The following is a 17,992-nucleotide window of genomic DNA, read 5'->3' on the forward strand; positions in this document are numbered from 1 at the left end:
TCTCGGTTGGCTCCGCTACAGGCCACCGCGGCGAGGGACCGTGGGGGGACTCCAGGGGCGCCGCGAGATGTGCCTGCAGCCCCCAACCCGCAACGAGCCCCTCAGCCGCACCGCGCCCCTTGGTCCGCACAGAGCCCGGGCTCGCCCGCCGCCCAGCAGCGGCCCGCCCCCTGGCGCTATTGGCTGCGCCAGGCCGAATCACTGCACATTGATTGGTCGGTGTGCGGGTCGCTCAGGAGGGGCGCCGCGGCGGCGGCGCTGGCAGCAGAGGGAGCCGAACTGGAAGGGTCGTAGCGACCCGGCACCCTCATACCCGCGGCGGCTGCGGGGCGGCGGGGCGACGGGGCGGAGCGGGCGGGACGGCTGGCGAAGCCCGGGGCAGGAGCCGCCAGTCTGCCCGCCCTCCCGGTCCCCCGGCGCAGCGGCGAGAGGCGAGGTGAGCCCGGCGGCGAGCTAGGCCCGGCGAGGATTGCTCGAGCTGCGCCCGCCCAGCCGGGGAGGGGCGACGGGAGGGCGGTGCGGCCGGGGTCGGCCAGGGGTGACGGGCCCCGGCACTGGGCGCTGCGGCGCCGGGCTTCGGGCTCTGCAAGCCCCACCGACGCCCCTGTCCTCACGGCAGGCCGCTCCCCGGCCCAGCCCCAGCGGACCAACCGTGGGTATGGGGGCGCCACTCCCCGGATTGTGTGGCGCGCGGCTGCACACCGCGCTGGGATGCTCAGGAGTCTGGGGTCTGATTCCTGCGGCGACCTTGGCTTTGGCACTGACTTGACAGTTGCCCTCTTTCCCCTCGGGAAAGTGGGGACGTGCCTCCCCTTTTGGACACGGCTGTTGCCAGGCAATATGAATGTGTAGGAAAGCGTCTCGGCCGGAGCCCAGGGCACAAATGTGGACAACGGGGTTGGGATTCTGCCTCTCGCTGCTTGCTGAGTGTGTAGCGAGAACTCCCTCAACTCCCTCCTCATCTGCCCGGCGGACCCCATCCTCGCGCTCCCCCGGTGCCTCGTCATTGCTCACTCAGTGCCCAGCGAAGCCAGAGCGGGCCCTGCCCACCTCCCCTTCCACTGCCCGCACCCAGCGCAGCGCTCTGTCATCCCGGCCATCTTCTCACCTGCCTTGAACGTGCAGCCCCGTTTATTTACCTTAGGACCTTTGCACTTGCTGTTTCTAGGGCTTGGAGTTGTCTCTGAGTTCTTTGCACAACTGGCTCCTTCTGGTCAAATGTTTCATTTAACATGAGGCCTTCTTTAACCACCCTTTTCGTTCAGGCATTGTTTTGTGCAGTTTTTTCCCCTATGAAAACACATTATTTATCTGATTGTCCACCCTGCTTTATCCCCAGTTTAGAAAGCACACAGTAAGTACTCAGGTGTAGCAGTTCAGGGCATTTAAATTAGGAGTGCATAATCAGTTCAGGGCATTTAAATGGAATGAATGACTGCCTGCCTATTGTCTCTGCTTTATCTGTTTTTTAGTGACTTCTGAATAATTTATAAAACATTGAAGCAGTTGGATGCTTGTTCTCATTTTAATGTCCTGACCCCTTTATTTTGTAACACTCAGAACAAGCTGTGATATAAAAAGCTTACATTTTCATAATGTTTTAGCTCTAATTCCATACATTCAGGATACATGTACTGAATTCTGCATTAATTAGGTCAGGCTTTCTGCTCAGCCTTGAGGACAAATACAACGGCAACACGTTGCCTTCCTCCAGAGACCCCTAAAACCCAGCAGTGAAGGAGGACACACACAGTGCCAGTACAGTGTGAGGTCTGCTGTAGTGGAGAGGCTGTACCGTGGAAACCTGGAGAGGATGACAGTTGGTGGTGGAGTTGGGCCTTGAAGGGTGAGAGAAATTTACCAGGGAAGGAGAGGCACATAAGTGGGAAAGGGCAGTGTGGGGTCTAGATTCAGTCTGCAGCACCAGGAGTAAAAAAGACAGGTGGTGAGAACCCTGGAGAACCAGACCTCACCCAGCAATTTAAAAAAAGAAGTCTGAACTCCAAATTTTTTTACTCTCTGGATTTTAAAATATTAGCAGTACCTAATTTAAAAAGTTTTTATATGCTGTGAGCCAAGCAAAATACAGATCTGATTCAGCTTTGTTGAAGTATTGTGGACCTCTAGGGCCGGCAACACAGAAGAGAAGAGGTACCGTGAGCCAGAAAGGTAGCCTAAGGCCAGGGGACCTGGTTAGCACAGGAGCCCTGTGAGTGGCAGCTGTGAAACCCATTTCTACAGCAGAGGAAATGAGGGTTGACAGTTTCAGGAGTTTGCTTCATAGCAAGCAGCTGGGAGGTGAAATTTGAACCCAGGTCTTTCCCAGATTAGTGTGCCTTCCTGGATCCCTCAGCTCCAAGCATTCCCTTTTGCTTTTTAATTTGTTCTGGAAGAATAATATCTTATCTAGCTAATGTTTTCCTTCATTTAACCTTTTTCCCTCCCTTTAGAAGGATTGTCCAGCTATTTTTGGTCTAAATATGTAGTTATACTTTACTCCAGGTTAAGAAGGTGACATTTTTACAAAATTTTCCTTGAGAATAATTAAATTTGTGCTTGGCCTTTTGTGATTGGTGAACTAATTTCAGTATCAGTCTTAATTTCAACTGTTTATTATGAGGACCTTCAAACATATATACAGGTTAGATAGATAGCTTTACATATGTCTCAAAAATAGTATCCAGCTTCAACAATGATCAACTCCTAGTCAATCTTGTATCATCCCTAACTTCATCTACTTACACCCTCACCTAATATTATTTTCAAGCAAACCCTAAATAGGTTGTTTTATTCATGAATTTTTCAGTATGTCTCTAAAAGACAAGACTTTTTTAAATTTGGAAAAGCATAATTTCTTTTTTTAGTGAGAGAGAGAGAGAGTCAGACAGACAGGAACAGGGAAGGGAGAGAGATGAGAAGCATTGATTTATAGTTGCAGCGCCTTAGTTGTTATTGATTGCGTTCTCATATGTGCCTTGACTGGAGGGCTCCAGCCGAGCCAGTGACCCCGTGGTCAAGCCAGTGACCATGGGATCATGCCTATGATCCCAGGCTCAAGCTGGCGACCCTGCACTCAAACTGGTGAGCCCGCACTCAAGCCAGCAACCTCGGGGTTTTGAACCTGGGTCCTTAGCATCCCAGGCCAACGCTCTATCCACTGCACCACTGCCTGGTCAGGCAAAGCATAATTTCTTAATATAACCAAATGAATGATCAGTATTCAAATTTCCCATTGTCCCATACATTTTTTACTTTCTTTAATTGTTTGTTTATTGGAGTCAGGATCCAGATAAAGTCCATACATTGTGATTAGTTGATAGGTCTTTTAAGTGTCTTTTAATCTATAGATTCCCCCTCTAGTTTTTTGTTGTTGAAGTGATTGGGTTGTTCTATAACATTTTTATAGTTGGGGGTTACTAATTACATCTCTGTAATTTTTTTTCTGCAGTGTAATTTAATGTGTTTCTCTGTATTTCCTGAAAATTCATAGTTGGATCTAGATGAAGCTTGGTCAGATTCAGAGTGCCTGCCTAGGTAGGGTGCACTCTCCTGTCTGGAGGCAAGTAACACTGCCTGGCCCCCTGGGATGTTAACAGCAGTTGACACTCAGTCATAGACCCATTGAGTCATTAAGAGCAGTGGTCCCCAACCCCCGGGCCACAGACCAGTATCGGTCCGTGGGCCATTTGGTACCGGTCCGCAGAGAAAGAATAAATAACTTACATTATTTCTGTTTTATTTATATTTAAGTCTGAACGATGTTTTATTTTTAAAAAATGACCAGATTCCCTCTGTTACATCCGTCTAAGACTCACTCTTGATGCTTGTCTCGGTCACGTGATATATTTATCCGTCCCACCCTAAAGGCCGGTCCGTGAAAATATTTTCTGACATTAAACCGGTCTGTGGCCCAAAAAAGGTTGAGGATGACTGATTAAGAGGATGTATTATTTGGGAGACAAGTTTGTATATCTTTTGCCCAATAAGAATTCACTTTTTTAAGAACTGTGGAGCCCTGGCCAGGTGGCTCAGTGAATAACACCTCCACCCTATGCACTAGAAGTTGTGGGTTTGACCCCCAGTCAGGGCATGTAGGAGAAGCAATCAATGAGTGCACAACTAAATGGAACAACTAAGTGAAACAACGAATTGATGCTTCTCTCTCACATCAATGGAAAAAAAAATAAGAACTGTGGATCTCCAATTTTATATGGCCTTTGAATTGCCACTTAAAATGTTTTGTTTTTTCATTGATTTGGGATAGAGAGATGGAAAGAGAGAGAGAGAGACAAAGAAGCATTTTTTACTCAGTTGTTCCATTTAATTCTACACTCAGTGCTTGCTTCTCCTAGGTGCCCTGACCTGGTTTTGAACCCGTGACCTCCATACACAGGGATGCCTCTCTATCCATGGAAAATTCTGGCCAGTGGCCGTCACTTAAAATGTTTTTAATTGATGCCTCAAGTCCTCTTTAGAAAATGTTGGAGTATAAATTAGTAGATACAAAAATATTGAATGAGAGTAGTCATCATTTTAATACAGGAATTCCTTACAGCTGAGAAAGTTTACTAAACGTTAGAAAGTGAAATTCAACAAATTTGATGTTATTTAATTTATTTGGTTTTGGTTTTTATTTGTTTTTTGGTCCTATAAAATATTCCACCACCACCATCCCTCCACAGCTAATTTTACCTTTGTATCTTTCCTAAGCAAAGACTATATATATATACTATGAAACATTTCACAAATATTAAAAATAGATTCTAAGGGTAAATGAATTACAAATTAGATAGTTCTTATTTTTTCTTAAAAAGGAGGCATTAATATTAACAAATATGTTAAATAGGATCTGAAATTGCTTTTAAAATAACTTTTTCTAAAACGAAAAGTATGTGTGTATATATACATATATATTTTTTCAACATATATTTCTATGGAACTTAAGTGATTTAATTTGTTAGTCTATTTAAATATTGCATATCTCAACTGATGCTGCTACTAGCTTGATTTTTATACTGGGCACGAGAGTGCAGCCCAGGTAATAAATCCACCAGCTCTGATTCTGAAATCAAAATCTGTTTCACCAACTTTTAACTGTATTCTCAGAAACATAGTTACTATTATATACTGTGAAGCAGATATCTTCAAAATAATTCTTGAAGCATCATCCCATCTGCCACACCCTGGAATGAAAGTAAATTGTTTGCATTGCCTCCTGCCTGTTGTCTTTCCCTGAGGTGCTTTCCCAGTATTAGTCATGGCATCAGCTCTTGCACTTCCCAGATTTTAGGTCACATTTTCAGAATTCACACATTTGTTTGGGGAGCAGTAATGGGTGTAGTAGCATCTGTTCTAATGTCAGCTGCCACTGGGGCACTGACCAGTGCTGGGCTCTGTGCGAGCTCACCTCTAAGGTTGATGCTGCAATTATCCCCATTTTACAGATGAGTGTAATGATTATTTTACAGATGAGTACAAATGATTATTTGCCCCAGGTCACCCAGTTAAGTGGCAGACCCACTGCCCTTTGACTCCAGAGTCTTAATTTATTTTTACATAGATGTCTTTTATTGTTTTATATACCACAATTAAAATTTTGAATAGCAAATATATAAATCCTAATATAGGCAGCTATTTTGACAATTGTGAGAAATATACACTCTAAATCTTGTCTGTAAACTGTAGTTTAGAGGAGGATAGTACATTGTTTTTATGTTTTGACCTCTGTCACCTATTTCTCCTATCTCCAGCCCCCATCTCTGGCATCCACCAATGTTCTCTGTATTTAATTTGTTGGATTTTTTATTGGATTTTTTATTTGCTAATTTGTTTTTGTTTTTATATTTTACATATAAGATTGTATGGTATTTGTCTTTCTGTGTCTGACTTATTTCACTTAGTATAATGCCCTTGAGGTCTACCCCTGTTGTCACAAATGGCAGGACTTCCTTCTTTTTACGGCTGAATAATATTCCATTTTGTATATATGCCACAATTTCTTTACTCATTTATCCATTGATAAATATCATGCTTAGGTTGCTTTCATGTCTTGGCGATTATAAATAATGCTGCAGTGAATATGGGTGTATATATACTGCTCACAAAAATTAGGGGATCAGGGAATGTGCAGATATTCCAGTACTTTCAGGCTTTTGTATAGTGCATTTTCACCAATGAAATAAAAGCTGATTTTGCACCTCATTTGCATAATCAAACAACTTTCTTTTACTTGTTGGCTTTTCTGATGTTCTTGTTTAATTAAAAAAAATCAAGTGCTGCTTTTTTTAATCGTTTCATATTTATTTTTGAAATATTCCCCTAGTTTTTGTGAGCAGTATATATCTTTTTAAATTAGTGTTTAATTTTCTTTCAATAGATACCCAAAAGTGGCATTACTGGATCATATGGTAGTTCCATTTTGTGTTAATTTTTGTGTATGATATAAGATAGTGATTGTTTTACTCTTTTGTACAGAGCTGCCCAGTTTTCCCAGCACCATTTGTTGAAGATCTCAAAGAATATACAGTGTAATTAATTAATCCTGTAGATGTAGATTTATTTCTGGGTTCTCTGTTCTGTTGATCTCTATGTGGGGTTTTATGCCAGTACCATATTTTTATAATTTTGTAATATATTTTGAAATCGGGGAGAATGATGCCTTCAGCTTTGTTCTTTTTCCTCAAGACTGCTTTGGCTTTTGGGGACCTTTTGTGGTTCCGTACACATTTTAGGATTATCTATTCTATTCCTATGAAAAATACCATTGGATTCCTTATAGGAATTGCATTGAATCTGTAGATTGTTTTGAGTGTATGTATATTACTTAACAATATTCTTCCAATTCATGAGCATCGAATATCTTTTCATTTATTTGTGTCTTCTTCAATTTCTTTCATTAATGTAATGTATACTACAGGTATTTAACCTCTGGTTAAGTTTATTCCTAAGTATTTTATTTTTGTTGCAATTATAAATGGGATTTTTTTCTTAATTTCTCTTTCTGAGAGGTCATTATTACTGTATACAAAAATAGCAGATTTTTATCTATTGATTTGTATCCTGCTACTCTTCTGAATTTGTTTATTAGTTCTAACAGGTTTTTTTGGAATTTACCCTCTGACTCCAGCATCCTGATCTAAACCACTGCATTAGATCTAATGGCTGCCCTACCCATTTATTCTCCCCCTCAGTTTTGCCTTCAACAAATGCCTACTGGGCACCCACTTTGTAGTTCGTAGGGGGTTGAGAAGTGAGTCAGACATATTTTCTTACCTCAAGGAGCTCACAGAATAGAAGTAGAAATAGACTTGCAATATAAAATGAACACAGGTGGTGGTAGCAAAAAAAGGGGCATGCCTGACACAGTTTGAAGGAAAAGGCTGGAGGGGAAACTTGCAGAAGAAGCAAGTGCTTGCACTGGATTTTGAAGGAGGACGAATATTGGCCAGAACAAAGGGAGAGGGAAGTCGTTTCAGGCAGACTGAACAGCTCAGGCAGAGACTGAAGGTGTGCAATAGCCAGTGTGTCTACTGTTCTCAGGTGATTTGGTATTCCCCGAGAGGGCCAGAGGGCATGCAGATTCCTCTGTTGTGGTAAGGATTAGAATTTTACTCTCAAGTCAGTCACTATTGAAGGCACTTAAATGGAGAGTGGCATGATCAGTGCATATTTTCAACACATCTCTTTTTTTATCCTTTTTTTTTTTTTTTTAGTGAGAAGTGGGGAGGTAGAGAGACAGACTCCTATATGGTCCAGGATCCACCCAGCAAGCCCCCTACCAGGGGATGCTCTGCAGCCTACTGCATTGCTCGGCAACCAACTATTTTAGCACCTAGGGCAAGGCCTTGGACCCATCCTCAACACCTGGGACCAACTTACTCCAATCATTCAAGCCATGGCTCAGGGAGGAGAAGAGAGAGAGAAAGAGAGAGAGAGAGAAGGGGGAGGAGTGGAGAAGCAGATGGTCGCTCTGTGTGCCTTGACTGGGAATCAGACCTGGGACTTTCAATGCCAGGCCGATGCTTTACTACTGAGCCACCCAGCCAGGGCTTCTTTTTTTTTTTTTTTTTAATTTTTTTAAATTCATTATTTTGAAATACAGTTACCAGAAGTTGCAAAAATAGTACAGAGAGATCTCTGCACCCTTCACCCAGTTTCCCCTAATGGTTGTATATTTTTATAACAATATACAACATCAAAACCAGGAAAGTGTCTCTGGTACAATGAGCAAGCACTTAAAGTTCTATCATTTTATCACATATGGAGATTTGTATACTACACTGCAGTCAAGATACATCATCCCATTTCATTACCCAGAGGTCTCCCTTGAACTGCCTCTTTATAACCACACCACCTCTCTCCCCACTGTGGTCCATAACCCCTGGCAACTGTTAATCCATTCTATAGCTCTACTTTTGTCAACTCAAGAATGTTGTATAAATGGATTATACAGTGTGGATCTTTTGCAATTGGCTTTTTCACTAAGTATTGCCTTTAAGATCCACCCAAGTTGTGTCCTTCAATAGTTCACTCACTTTGATTGCTTAGTGGTGTTGCATGGTTTGGATGCACAGCATTTTGGTTAACTATTCACCCAGTGACAGACGTCTGGATGGTTTTCAGTTTTGAGCTATTACAAATATAGCTGCTGTGAACATTTGTGTACAGGTTTTGTGTGGGCAAATCTCTCTTTCTAAATGGAGTATGTACAGTGGTTTGGAGATAGTGGGACTAGAGGCTGGGAGAGCTCTTTGGCTGCTGCCATGTCCAGGGTATGATGAAAAGGCCTTACTGAGTACCTTGGAAGTTGGGCTGGAGATGGGAGAACAGACAAGCCCAAGGACCTGCAAAGGGCTAGTGGGGAGGAATCCTCACTGGATCCTTAGTATCCAACTGTGGGTGATGTGATAACCAAATACAAGTTGTTCTTTATATATGTACTATAGCCTAAGAACCGATGTTCAGAAGGATGGCCCTGAGTTGCTATAGCAGCTAATCAATAATCTTGATTATTGAAGAAAGATTAAGTTGTGCAATGATATTTTTAATAAGGATTAAAGTAGGAAAAAACGATTTGATTAAAATTTTAGCAGCAAGTATTGAAGCAGAGAGTGTACTATGAAAATTTGCTTTTAATAACAGCAGTCAGTTAATTTAAATATTGCATATCCTGAGTATTCTGAAGCCATTAAAAAACAATGCTTGGAATTCATGTATTGACTTACTGACATGAAATAATGTCTAAAATACATAAAATAAATAAGGTAAATTAAAGAGTGCACACAGTAAGTGTCAATCTATGGAGAAACACACACACACACACACAACATGCTAGTAAGTGCACAGATACAGTGAAATGACACTTTCACTCTTCCATTTATAGCTTTCTGTTCTGTTCTGTTCTTAGTGTGATCAAAGGTTTAATTGAGCCTCTGAGTGACTGAGTCGTCTTCACAAGAAGAAAAAGTATCTAGGTGGAGTGAAGGCAGCAAGATGAAGTGGAGATCAGTCCTTGGACACATCAGTTTATTTTCTAACTAAAATTAGAGACATTAGAATGGTGTACTGGGAAGAACACAAATACTGTAGTCAAGCACACCAAAATTCAAACCCAGGCCATGCCACTCTCCACCTCTTCAGCTCTCCAAGCTGTGTCCTCAGTTGCAGAGTGGCAACAGTACTGTGCACCTCAGACGCTGTCAAGAGAGCATTTATAACTGCAAACTCAGAGCCCGGCCTACGCTCCTGCCTCCAGACTCATCTCTCTCCAACCCATCCTCCCCACGAAGGTCAGAGTGACCACTCTGCAGCTTTTCATTTAAAAGTGTTTGTTTAGTTAGTTTTTGTTTAATGTGAAATATGTGCATGGCTACCAAAAAACCCCAGAACAGAACAGAAAGCTATAAATGGAAGAGTGAAAGTGTCATTTCACTGTATCTGTGCACTTACTAGCATGTTGTGTGTGTGTGTGTGTTTCTCCATAGATTGACACTTACTGTGTGCACTCTTTAATTTACCTTATTTATTTTTATGTATTTTAGACATTATTTCATGTCAGTAAGTCAATACATGAATTCCAAGCATTGTTTTTTAATGGCTTTATTTTGCTTCTTGCCATAATTTTTCAGTCATTCCAAGTTTACATATTATGTTATTTTTAATTTTTTGCCTGTTACAAGAAGTGCTATAAACATCCTTGCACAAACATCTTTGAATATTTGTCACATAGTTGTCAATACATTTGTAGGATTGTAGTTGCCAGTTTGAGTCATCTGCATTTGAAATTTTTATTAGATATTACCTCTTTTCCTTCCAAAAAATCTTTCACCAATTTATACTTCTCACTGGCATATATGAAAGTACCAGTTTCTTCATACCTGGGTTGATACTATGAAAAAACTTGCTTTTAGGTCTCACCTCCTCCAGGAAGCCTTCCTATACTTCACCTCTCACTCGCATACTCCATCTGCTTGTTCACACCACTCCACTAGGCTCTTGCCATGTGGCCTGTGCACACCCCCATGGCACTTTGGATGTGGTATGATAATTATGCTGTTGGTGGTTTGAGGAAAGAGACTGTTTGGTTAGTGCTCTCAATAGCCCCTGCCTTAAGCTTTGTATATAAGAGGCCATCAGGACATGCTTGTTGGGAGAACCTGGTGAATGGTAGCTGACATCCCACAGGGCTGGGACTGTGTTCTGTGCTGTTCTTTCCCACTTTAAGAGTTGAAAACTATATGAAGCTGTAGTTAGAGCAATTTTTAAAATTTATAAATTATAACCAGAGATTTAATATTATATTTATAGTACCTAAATTGCTTATATTTAGAAAAAACTAGAGTTGGAGAGATTTTTTTTTAAGTGTTTCTTACTCTAGGTTCTAAATAGGTAGGAATGCTTTTCCCACCAGTATTTATTTATAGCATATCTTGGGTTTACTAACTATTTGGAGAGAATTCTCCAGGAGTCCCCAGTGTTAGAGAAATACAGATTTTAGATGAGTGTGTTTCATTCAGCAAGCATTCAGGAAGCGTCATGGATAGTGGGAAGACCATGGGGGGAGCCAGATGCCGTTAGCAGAGGCCATGCTGATGCCTTTCCTCTAGGAGTACACCCGCCACACTCAGGTCTGAGAAGCTTTTCCAGTGGATCAGTGGTGGGCCTGGACATTTCTTAAATTTGTCACGGAATGCTGTAGGAGAGGGAAGACTGGCCTTCCCTGCTTTTGAGGAGCCCCTGGCCTAGTGGGCACAGGTCCTACTGCTGGGAGCGAGGTAAAGGAACCAGCACCCACTGGGGAGGGACATGAAGGCAGTGACTGCAGCTTCAGTGTGTTGGAATGTTATTGCATGAGGGATTCTTTTTTTAATTTTTTCACTGATTTGAGAGGGAGAGAGGTAGAGCGAGAGGTGAAGGGAGGGAGAGAGAGAGAAGCATCAACTTGTTCCACTTAGTTGTTCCATTCAGATGTGCACTCATTGATTGCTTCTCGTATCTGCCTTGACCAGGGATCAAACCGGCAACCTTGGTGGGCTGGAACAGTGCTTTATCTGTTGAGCCATCAGCCGGGTCCTGCATGAGGAGGTCTTATACTTTCCAATTTGAAAACTGTCCTTTGAAACCCAGTTGTGATCCATTTTGTTGAAATATTATCACAGGAGAGTTATTTCATTAAGAACTAAAATTCATGAAAAACTAAATTTTATCACGTTGCCTAGAGGTTCTTTCTCTTGTGCTCATGAGGCCCAAGCTTGACAAAGAAGTTGGTTTTCACTTAGGTGCTTTTTTTCCTGCCCAATGAAGACAACTAATTTTAATTTTAAAATTATTTGAAATCTTGAGATGAAATTATATGAATAAGTCTTGTACCTAATGATGTGATATAGTCCCAAAATTTACAAAAGCTAACCTGATATTTTAACAGTCAGACTATAGGTCATAACAGCTGTAGCAGAGAGAGTCCCCCACTTGCTCAACAAGGTTGAGACTAGTTTATGCCAGTCTCAGTGTGGGCAGGTGCACCAGAACGGGGCATCTCTGTGCCACCAGATAATCCAGGGTGCTGGTTGGTGGGGGACTGTAGCATGTGACTTCCATTTCTGGGTTTGTGACAGCTAATCTCGCAGCCAGCAGCAAGAAAGAAAGATAAATTGGACAGCAAGCAGCTTTCTGTAAAAAAAAAAAAAAAAAGATGTGGAGGTAGCATACATTACTTAATGCTCACACCTCATTAGCCAGAGGTTGGTCATCTCGCTACACCCGGCTACCAGGAAAGGACCGGATGTTGTCTCTAGCTGGGCAGTCACTTGTCCAGCTGGAACAGGAAGGCTCCTGTTACTGAAACAGAGAAGGGAAGAGTGCGTCCTGGAGTGCCTCAGGAGCCTGTGCCTGTCATGCTGCTTGTCCATTAGGCACTTCAGACTCCAAAGGTGAACTCATTGACTGGGCATGGTCTCCAGCCCTCTCCAGATGCTTCCCCCTCGTGTCTCCTGTCTCCTCTGAGAGCAGCAGGCTACATGCACTCTTCCTCTGCACCATGCATCCCTTTTCCTACTGCCATGATCCAGTCAGTTTTGCCAGGTGTCTTCACCTGCAGTCCTGACCACTCAGATCCACCCCTTTCTCAGCTTCTCAAATGAGTGCTCCGAAAAGCAGACCAGAGCACAGGCCTCAGGCCCAGGCCTAGGCCCAGGCAGCTCCCAGCAGCTTCCGAGCCTGTGGTGCTCTGGCCTCATTTTCTCTCCAGCTTCTTTCCCCCACTACCCAGCAAAGCTCAGTCTCAAGTGACTTGTCATGCTCAGCGGCACCTCCAGCTCTCTGCACATGCTGTTTTCCTTTTCCGCACCCAAACCATCTCTGTCTCTCTGAGCTCAGGGCTTTCCTGGCCTTGGGTCTCTTCTTGAGTGAGCACCTTGGCTGCTCTGTCACAGGACCTCACCCACAGTGTGCTCAGAACATGCTTTGCACATGACATTACAATATGGCAAAGAAATAGCAAGTGATAGTAGCTACCTGCTTTTTTGCCAAGTCTGACTCTGATCCTTTGCATTTGTACCTCACTAGCCCACCTGAGCAGTTCACCATATCTGAGCAGTCAGCTTGAGCTCTGTGCCTCTACTGTCTGTCTGCCTAAAGAGACCAGGTCAGATACCACCTCCTCCAGGAAGCTGTCTTTGTCTTCTATACTCCTGCCTATGGGTAGGTCCTCTTTTGACTTTGCTTACATTTTGCTTAAGACCCTCACCTCATTGTAACATGCATTACATTATAAATAACAGAAGCATTCCTCACACTTCTCCAAATTGGAAACTACATGCTGCTTCAAGACAGGTTCCTAGCTGCTGCTGTGTATCTCCTACATGACTTGTCACTTTCTTGTACTGTAGCAGGAAGTGACCCGATGGAGGATACACACTCAGATAACTTTATTAGAAGAAAACAAAATTTATTAAAAGCTGGTGGAGCATGCGGGATTAGTAGCTCCAAAGACACATGTTCCCCGAAGTTGATTTTCTAACAGGTTATATACCTTTTACAGAATATAGGTTTTCATGCAAGGGGCTCATGATCCCTTTGTCTAGTCACTCTCATGACTCCAGGATGGGAGGGTGAGTCAGAGGATAAGTGTTGGAATTTTTTTTAATTAATTTATTGTGTTTACATAGATTCTAGTGCCCCCCCGAATACATCCTCCCCTCCCTCATGTTCCCCAGTACATCCCCCCTGTCCTCATCCCGTAACACCCTCCCTCTTCCATCCATGATTTGCTTTTCTGCTCTCATCCCATCCTATCATCCCCTTTCCTTCTGTCCGCTTTCCTTCTGGCTCCTTTGATCCCGCCTCTGACTCTATTCCGTTCCTCAGTTCATATTGTTCGTTGGATTCCTCAAATGAGTGAGGTCATATGATATCTTTCTTTCTCTGCCTGGCTTATTCCACTTAACATCATAGTTTCCAAATCTATCCATGTTGTTGCAAAAGTTAATATTTCCTTCTTTTTCATGGCCCCATAGTATTCCATTGTGTATATATATATGTACCACAGTTTTTTAATCCACTCATCCACTGAAGGACACTAGAGCTGTTTCCAGATCTTCGCTATTGTGAACAATGCTGCCATAAACATGGGGTGCATTTCTTTTTTTGAATCAGTTATATAGTAGTGTTCTTGGGATCTGTTCCTAAAAGGCGGATAGCTGGGTCAAAAGGCAGTTTTATTTTTAATTTTTTGAGAAATCTTCATACTGTTTTCCACAGTGTCTGCACCAGTCTGCATTCCCATCAGCCATGCAGGAGGGTTCCCCTTTCTCCACGTTCTGGCCAGCACCTATCGGGTGTTGTTTTGTCAATGAGCGCCATTCTGACTGGTGTGAGGTGGTATCTCATTGTGGTTTTAATTTGCATTTTTCTAATGATTAGTGATGGTGAGCATTTTTTCATCTGCCTATTGGCCACCTGTATGGCCTCTTTGGAGAAATGTCTATTCATTTCTTTTGCCCATTTTTTGATTGGATTGTTTGTCTTCCTGGTGTTGAGCTTTACAAGTTCTTTATAAATTTTGGTTATTAAGCCCTTATCAGACATATTTTTGAATTGTTCTCCCGTTGTGTGGTTTGTCTTTTTATTCTGTTCATATTGTCTTTAGCTGTACAAAAGCTTTTTAGTTTGATGTAGTCCCATTTGTTTATCCTCTCTTTTATTTCACTTCCCCGTGGAGATAAATCAGCAAATATATTGCTGTGAGAGATGTCCGAGAGCTTACTGCCTATGTTTTCTTCTAAGATGCTTATGGTTTCATGACTTACATTTAAGTCTTTTATCCATTTTGAGTTTATTTTTGTGAATGGTGTAAGTTGGTGGTCTAGTTTCATTTTTTTGCAGGTAGCTGTCCAATTTTCCCAACACCATTTGTTGAAGAGGCTGTCTTTACTCCATGGTATGCTCTTACCTCCTTTGTCAAATATCAATTGTCCATAAAGGTGCAGGATATTTCTAGGTTCTCTGTTCCGTTCCATTGATCTATATGCCTATTCTTATGCCAGTACCAAGCTGTTTTGAGTACAATGGCCTTGTAGTATAACTTGATATCAGGAAATGTGATACCTCCCACTTTATTCTTCTTTTTCAAGATTGCTGAGGCTATTCGTGTTCTTTTTTGGTTCCGTATAAATTTTTGGAATATGTGTTCTATATCTTTGAAGTATGTCATTGGTATTTTAATTGGTATCGCATTGAATTTATAAATTGCTTTGGGTAGTATAGACATTTTGATGATGTTTATTCTTCCTAACCATGAGCACGGTATATGCTTCCATTTTTTGTATCTTCCTTGATTTCTTTTATCAATGTTTTATAATTTTCTGAATACAAGTCTTGAACCTCCTTGGTTAAATTTAATCCTAGGTACTTTATTTTTTTTGTTGCAATAGTTAAGGGGATTGTTTCCCTTATTTCTCTTTCTGACAGTTTATTGTTGGTGTATAAAAATGCCTCTGATTTCTGTGTATTAATTTTATACCCTGCCATCTTGCTGAATTCATTTATCAGGCCCAGTAGTTTTTTGACTGAGACTTTACGGTTTTCTATATACGGTATCATATCATCTGCAAATAATGATAGTTTTACTTCTTCTTTTCCAATTTGGATGCCTTTTATTTCTTCTTCTTGTCTGATTGCTGTAGCTAGGACTTCCAGTACTATATTGAATAAGAGTGGTGAAAGGGGACACCCCTGTCCTGTTCCTGATCTTAGGGGGATTGCTTTTAATTTTTGCCCATTAATTATGTTGTTGGCTGTGGGTTTTTCATAGATGGCCTTTATTATGTTGAGGTATGTTCCCTGTATTCCCACTTTGCTGAGACTTTTGATTATAAATGGGTGCTGGATTTTATCGAATGCATTTTCCTCATCTATTGAAATTATCAGTGGTTTTTGTCCTTCCTTTTGTTAATGTGATGAATCACATTGATTGATTTACGAATATTACACCATCCTTGCCTCCCCAGAATAAATCCCACCTGATCATGATGTATAATTTTTTTCATATATTGCTGGATCCGGTTTGCTAATATTTTGTTGAGGCTTTTAGCATCTAAATTCATCAGGGAAATTGGCTTATAATTTTCTTCTTTGTGTTGTCTTTGCCTGGTTTTGGAATCAGAATTATGCTCTCCTCATGAAAGGAGCTTGGAAGTCTTCCTTCCTTTTGAATGTTTTGAAATAGTTTGAGAAGGATAGGAGTTTGTTCTTCTTTGAATATTTGGTAGAATTCACTTGTGAAGCCATCAGGCCCAGGGCTTTTGTTTGTTGGGAGTTTTTTGATAACTGTTTCAATCTCATTTGGTGTAATCGGTCTATTTAGGTTTTCTGATTCTTACAGATTGATTTTCAAAAGATTGTATTTTTCAAGGAATTTGTCCATTTCACCTAGGTTGTTTAATTTTTTGGCATACAGTTCTTTATAGTATTTTCTTACAATATTTTGTATTTCTGTTGTGTTAGTTGTTATTTCTCCACTCTCATTTCTAATTTTATTTATTTGAGTCCTGTGCCTTTTTTTCTTGGTGAATCTGGTTAAAAGTTCATCGATCTTGTTTACCCTTTCAATAAACCAGCTCTTGGTTTCATTGATTCTCTGTATTGTTTCTTTAGCCTCTATGTCATTTATTTCTGCTCTGATCTTTATTATTTCCTTCCTTCTACTACCTCTGGGCTTTACTTGCTGTTCTTTTTCTAGTTCTTTTAGATGCAGGGTTAGGTTGTTTATTTGAGCTTTTTCTAGCCTTTTAAGGTATGCCTGTAGTGCTATGAACTTCCCTCTCAGTACTGCTTTTGCTGTGTACCATGAATTTTGAGTTGTTGTATGCTCATTATCATTCATTTCTAGGAAATTTTTAATTTCTTCTTTGATCCATTGTTAACCCATTCATTATTTAATATCATGCTATTTAGTTTCCATGTGTTTGAGTATTTTTTATTTTTTCTGTTGTGGTTGATTTCTAGTTTCATGCCATTGTGATCAGAGAAAATACTTGATATGATTTCAATCTTCTTAAATTTGTTGAGACCGCTTTTGTGCCCTAGCATGTGGTCTATCCTAGAGAATGTACCGTGAACACTTGAAAAGAATGTATATCTGCTGCTTTAGGGTTAAAGGTTCTGAAGGTATCTATTAAATCCAGTTGATCTAGTGTGTCCATAATTCTGCTGTTTCTTTGTTAATTTTCTTTTTTTTTTAATTTTTATTTATTTATTTATTTTTTACAGAGACAGAGTGAATCAGAGGAGGGACAGACAGGGACAGACAGACAGGAACGGAGAGAGATCCTGTCTCTCTGTTCATCAATCATTAGTTTTTCATTGCGCGTTGCAACACCTTAGTTGTTCATTGATTGCTTTCTCATATGTGCCTTGACCGTGGGCCTTCAGCAGACCGGGTAACCCCTTGCTGGAGCCAGTGACCTTGGGTCCAAGCTGGTGAGCTTTTGCTCAAACCAGATGAGCCTGTGCTCAAGCTGGCAACCTCGGGGTCTCGAACCTGGGTCCTCCGCATCCCAGTCCGATGCTCTATCCACTGCGCCACCGCCTGGTCAGGCTAATTTTCTTTCTTGAGTATCTATCTAGTGATGTTAACGGGGTATTGAAATCCCCTACTATTACAGTATTGCTGTTGATCTCGCCCTTTATATCTATCAAAGTCTGCTTTATATATTTAGGTGCTCCTATATTTGGCGCATAGATATTTATAATGGTTATATCTTCCTGTTGAATTGCTCCCTTTATCATTATGTAGTGACCTTCTTTATCTCTTACTATAGCCTTTGTTTTAAAGTCCATTTTGTCTGATAGAAGTATTGCTACCCCAGCTTTTTTTCATTTCCATTTGCATGAAATATTTTTTCCATCCTTTTACCTTTAGTCTATGTATATCTTTTGTTTTGAGATGTGTCTCTTGTAGACAGCATATGTACGGGTCCTGTTTTCTTATCCATTG

At 41.3% G+C, this 17,992-nt stretch overlaps 1 protein-coding gene across 7 annotated transcripts in view; it reads left to right on the top strand.

Moving 5' to 3' along the window:
• The first annotated feature begins 239 nt into the window (after positions 1-239).
• MAPK9 (mitogen-activated protein kinase 9) overlaps positions 240-17,992 on the top strand; it is a 96,490-nt gene continuing 78,737 nt past the window's right edge. For 4 of the 7 annotated variants that reach the window (XM_066344630.1, XM_066344629.1, XM_066344625.1 and 1 more), the window contains exon 1: positions 301-436. The gene's annotated coding sequence lies outside the window, so the exon portion shown is untranslated. Of the gene's footprint in view, positions 437-529; positions 653-13,062; positions 13,198-17,992 lie in introns of those variants that run through there. The other 3 variants (XM_066344626.1, XM_066344635.1, XM_066344627.1) reach the window with 3 other exon arrangements.

Source organism: Saccopteryx leptura, chromosome 6 (genome assembly GCF_036850995.1).
Source record: "Saccopteryx leptura isolate mSacLep1 chromosome 6, mSacLep1_pri_phased_curated, whole genome shotgun sequence".
Taxonomy (NCBI): Eukaryota; Metazoa; Chordata; class Mammalia; order Chiroptera; family Emballonuridae; genus Saccopteryx; species Saccopteryx leptura.